At 63.5% G+C, this 4,980-nt stretch overlaps 2 non-coding genes across 2 annotated transcripts; both read left to right on the forward strand.

Moving 5' to 3' along the window:
- The first annotated feature begins 508 nt into the window (after nt 1-508).
- LOC142871057 (5S ribosomal RNA) lies at nt 509-627 on the forward strand. The gene has a single exon (XR_012919403.1). It is a non-coding gene; the product is annotated as a 5S ribosomal RNA (ribosomal RNA).
- Nucleotides 628-4,133: 3,506 nt separating this feature from the next.
- Nucleotides 4,134-4,252, forward strand: LOC142871032 (5S ribosomal RNA). Its single transcript, XR_012919378.1, has one exon. It is a non-coding gene; the product is annotated as a 5S ribosomal RNA (ribosomal RNA).
- Nucleotides 4,253-4,980: the final 728 nt, after the last annotated feature.

A 4,980-nucleotide genomic window follows, 5' to 3' on the forward strand; every position in this document is an offset into this window, starting at 1 on the left:
CCCCAGCCCGGGCCCGGGGGAATAGGCGGCAGCCCACCCACAGGGTGGGGGGCGCAGCTGAAAGGGGTTGTCGGGGAGGGCGGCCCCTGCCTGGGGTCAAAGGGCGGGCGACCCGCGCGTGCGCAATCGGCGGCGGCGGCGGGGGCGGCCACGAGCTGGGGGTGGGCCAGGCGAGGAGAGGAAGGGGGCTGGAAGGTCTCCACCTTGGCGAGTCCAGCCGTGGAGGCGCATCTTGTGTGAGTGTGAGTGAGTGAGTGTGAGTGTGAGTGTGTGTGTGTGTGTGTGTGTGTATAGAGAGACAGCCCCCCACCCCGGCCCGCCGCTCCCTGCCCGCCCCGCCCCACCCCGCCTGTCACCCCCGTCCCTCAGAGCCCGCCGGACCCGGCCGGTGAACTCAACAGGCCCGCCCGGTGCGGGTCAGCGCCGGCGCGGGGCCTGGGGCGGGAGGAGGCGGCGGGAAAGCGCAGAGAGGCTCGGCTTCTTGAGCGGGGCAGGGGCGCCCTCCGCCGTCTAGGGCCACACCACCCTGAACGCGCCCGATCTCGTCTGGTCTCAGAAGCTAAGCAGGGTCGGGCCTGGTTAGTACTTGGATGGGAGACCGCCTGGGAATACCGGGTGCCGTAGGCTTCTTCTTTTTTTTTTTTTTTTTTTTTGTTTTGCCTCTTGTTCTGTCCCCTCTCTGGGAGCGAGGCGGCGGCCCGGGGCGGGGGTCACCCCCACCCTCAGCGCCCGCCGCGGTGCCTGGCGCCCCAGCCCGCACCGTGGGGCCTCCTCTTGTCCCAAGCCGCGACACCGCCGTCACGTGGCAGCATGCGTGGCTTCTGGACTGTCAGGTCTCAGACCAAAGGTCTGCTCCGTGGGAACCGACACGCTGGAGGAAACCTTGAGAGTCTGAGAGGGGAGGGAGTTCCAGAAGAAGGCCAGGATGTCATTTTGAGGGAGTATGTGACCAGAACTCGTCCCGTTGCTTTTGGGGTTCTATGGGCTACACGTAGGAATCTTTGGTGGTGGCACCTGATGTTGGGGGATCCGGAGTCACACCCAGACCTGCCCCACAGGCCTCCTTTTACTTTTCTCTTCGGATTCATTATGTTTAAAAAGTGTCTCTTATCTCTATGATTGTATTTTCTTTTCTCTCTCTTTTCAAGCAGATGATGGGAGTCCAAGTATTAAGGTGACATGTGTTGCCCGTGCCCCCCTCCCCCCTGTGTTCTTATTCATTAACCTCTGATGTTGTTCCAGCGTATTGTGGGGGTACCAATGTTAAGGTCGGGTACGTTGCCCTCTCCCAGCCTCCCCCCTCGGGTCAGAGCCTCAAGTGCGCCCATCCCCCAGTCGGTGCGCACCCACCCCATTCCTAATGGAGGTGTATGCCCATCCCCTCCCCCCACCCGCCCGACACCCACCCGATGAAGGTGATTCCTCTGTGTCCACTTGGGTGTCCGTCGGTTCGTACCCATTTGCTGGTGAGCGCGAGCACGTGGTGCTCGTGTGTCCATTCTTGGGCTACCTGGCTTACTGGAACGGGTTCCAGCTCTGGCCAGGAGAACCACGAGAGGTGCCCTCTCACCGCTGCTCCTCCTAGCTGAATAGCACTCCGTGGTGTCCACGCGCCACATTTCATTTACGCACTCGTGGGTCGATGGGCACTCGGGTCGCTTCCAGGTCTTTGCGATTGTGACTTGTGCCCTGACTCTAACCCTAACCCTTACCCAGCCCCGTCTCCTCCTCGGCCCCTGCCTGACTGACTCCTTCCCGCCCGGCCTGTCACCTGTCACCGTCCTCTGCCCCTGCCTGACACGCTCCTCCCCGCCCGGGCCGTCACCGTCCTCGGCCCCTGCCTGACGGGGCTCCTCCGTCGCCTGGGCCTTCCAAGGGCTTGGTGTGGACGCTGGTTCCAGGACGCCCTCCCAGGAACCCGGTAGCAGGGCGGCCGCAGCGTCTCGCGCCACCCAACCGTCCGCCGGCCGGCGGCCGTCGCTAAGTGGCCTGCGGGGGACGTGCCCCCACTGTGGGGCGGGCGCCCAGCCTGGTGTCTTCTCTGAGGCCCCGTGGCTGCTTTTCCCCCCCCGCAAGGGGAGAGCCGCGGAGGTGGGGACCGCCTCCTCGTGGGGACGTACACCCAGCTCTCCACGTCGGATTCCGGGGCTCTCTGTCCTGCCAGAAGGCCCAGATGGCCTGCGGGTCCTTAGAGTGGCAAAAACATCCGAAAACTGAGATTGAGGGTCCGGTGGTTGTCTGCACTTTTGTGCTGGGCACCCCAGGGAGGCCCGGGGGCTGGCTGGACAACGCGGTCTGCTGGGCGGGGGGGGGTTTGGAGGAGCAACTGATGCCCTTTGCACTTTGGGTAGCAAGTGTCTGAGGTGTCTCTGAGCCCTGCGCCATGTCGGGGGTGGGGGTGGGAGGTCGGGGGGGGTGGAGGAGCAGGAGGAGGAGGAGGAGGAGGAGGTGGGAAGGGCCGTGGCCTGCAGTCGTGTTCCCGGGGTGGCTTCTTCCACAGGCTGCTTGGCCTGGGCTCCCTGCACCTGGGCCTTTGGAGGACTGGCCCTGTGCTTGCCAACGCTTCCCCTGCAGGGACCCAGAGCTGGGAGGTTGCATCTCTCAGCCCTGGGTCGGGCAGAGCCCCAGCGGGCCATGCCCACAACCTCTCTCAGCACGGGTCCCCCAGAAGGCTCCTTTGGGACCAGGATTCTCTTGCGGGTGACTCTTTAAGGTCTGGCCCCTGGATGGAGGGGCACCAGGAGTAGAGGAGCAGGAAGGGGAAGGGGGTGGCCGTGCGAGGGGACACTTTCAGGCCAAGTCCCAGCTTCAGCCTGATCCTCCTGGGAACCCCGGGGTGTACGTCACACCTCCTGGTTGTCCCGCTCTGAGACAAGGAGCCGGGCTTCGCATTCCCCCAGCAGCCAGTCGTGGGCTGAGGACACCTGGGGCGTTGGGAACTCCCTGGCTTCTCCTTGGCTTAACATCTGGAGCTGCTTGGGAATCGCGCCGCCACACACACCCGAGTGCAGGTGTCTTCTGCACAGACTGCGGGCCTCGCTCTTCTGAATGCCGCTAGCTCGCCACCCACCCACGGGTGAACCTGGTCAGGGTACTTTCTCTCGGGGGCAGACTCTGATCCTGGCGGGCTACCGGTGTCTCTGTTTGCTCGTTTCTTTCTTCCATTTCGGGAAAGGCTTCCTTACTGGGTGTGGAAATCTCCTATGCCTTTCCTCGCCTATTCTGTCAGCTTTAAAATTCTCTTTCAGTTGCCACCCTCACAGATGGATTAGGAAACTCTTTCCGGTGCACTCATTAGTGAAATGACCTCAATGAAGCTGGAATCCAATATCTAATCGCCGATTTTTAGCGAGTCCACACGCCAGGGGGGTCGGGGTCCAATGCAGCCCCGGCCAGGCCCAGGCCCCTTGGACTGGGCCACAGGAGGACACAGAGGAGGGTCCCGGCCCCCACGGTCGCGTTGCCGGCAGTTCTCCAAGGGCTTGGGCGTTTTCCAGAGGTAGGAGATGGAGGGGACTGATTTCTTCAGCGCCCCACTAACCACGCCACCCCACCCATGGGACACATCCCTAGAGAGAGAGAGAGACGCCCCATACACTCGCTCCCCTCCCCCATGCGCTGTGCCCCAGCCCGGGCCCGGGGGAATAGGCGGCAGCCCACCCACAGGGTGGGGGGCGCAGCTGAAAGGGGTTGTCGGGGAGGGCGGCCCCTGCCTGGGGTCAAAGGGCGGGCGACCCGCGCGTGCGCAATCGGCGGCGGCGGCGGGGGCGGCCACGAGCTGGGGGTGGGCCAGGCGAGGAGAGGAAGGGGGCTGGAAGGTCTCCACCTTGGCGAGTCCAGCCGTGGAGGCGCATCTTGTGTGAGTGTGAGTGAGTGAGTGTGAGTGTGAGTGTGTGTGTGTGTGTGTGTGTGTGTATAGAGAGACAGCCCCCCACCCCGGCCCGCCGCTCCCTGCCCGCCCCGCCCCACCCCGCCTGTCACCCCCGTCCCTCGGAGCCCGCCGGACCCGGCCGGTGAACTCAACAGGCCCGCCCGGTGCGGGTCAGCGCTGGCGCGGGGCCTGGGGCGGGAGGAGGCGGCGGGAAAGCGCAGAGAGGCTCGGCTTCTTGAGCGGGGCAGGGGCGCCCTCCGCCGTCTAGGGCCACACCACCCTGAACGCGCCCGATCTCGTCTGGTCTCGGAAGCTAAGCAGGGTCGGGCCTGGTTAGTACTTGGATGGGAGACCGCCTGGGAATACCGGGTGCCGTAGGCTTCTTTTTTTTTTTTTTTTTTTTTTTGTTTTGCCTCTTGTTCTGTCCCCTCTCTGGGAGCGAGGCGGCGGCCCGGGGCGGGGGTCACCCCCACCCTCAGCGCCCGCCGCGGTGCCTGGCGCCCCAGCCCGCACCGTGGGGCCTCCTCTTGTCCCAAGCCGCGACACCGCCGTCACGCGGCAGCATGCGTGGCTTCTGGACTGTCAGGTCTCAGACCAAAGGTCTGCTCCGTGGGAACCGACACGCTGGAGGAAACCTTGAGAGTCTGAGAGGGGAGGGAGTTCCAGAAGAAGGCCAGGATGTCATTTTGAGGGAGTATGTGACCAGAACTCGTCCCGTTGCTTTTGGGGTTCTATGGGCTACACGTAGGAATCTTTGGTGGTGGCACCTGATGTTGGGGGATCCGGAGTCACACCCAGACCTGCCCCACAGGCCTCCTTTTACTTTTCTCTTCGGATTCATTATGTTTAAAAAGTGTCTCTTATCTCTATGATTGCATTTTCTTTTCTCTCTCTTTTCAAGCAGATGATGGGAGTCCAAGTATTAAGGTGACATGTGTTGCCCGTGCCCCCCTCCCCCCTGTGTTCTTATTCATTAACCTCTGATGTTGTTCCAGCGTATTGTGGGGGTACCAATGTTAAGGTCGGGTACGTTGCCCTCTCCCAGCCTCCCCCCTCGGGTCAGAGCCTCAAGTGCGCCCATCCCCCAGTCGGTGCGCACCCACCCCATT

The sequence above is a fragment of the Microcebus murinus genome, chromosome 5, assembly GCF_040939455.1.
Source record: "Microcebus murinus isolate Inina chromosome 5, M.murinus_Inina_mat1.0, whole genome shotgun sequence".
NCBI classification, from domain to species: domain Eukaryota; kingdom Metazoa; phylum Chordata; class Mammalia; order Primates; family Cheirogaleidae; genus Microcebus; species Microcebus murinus.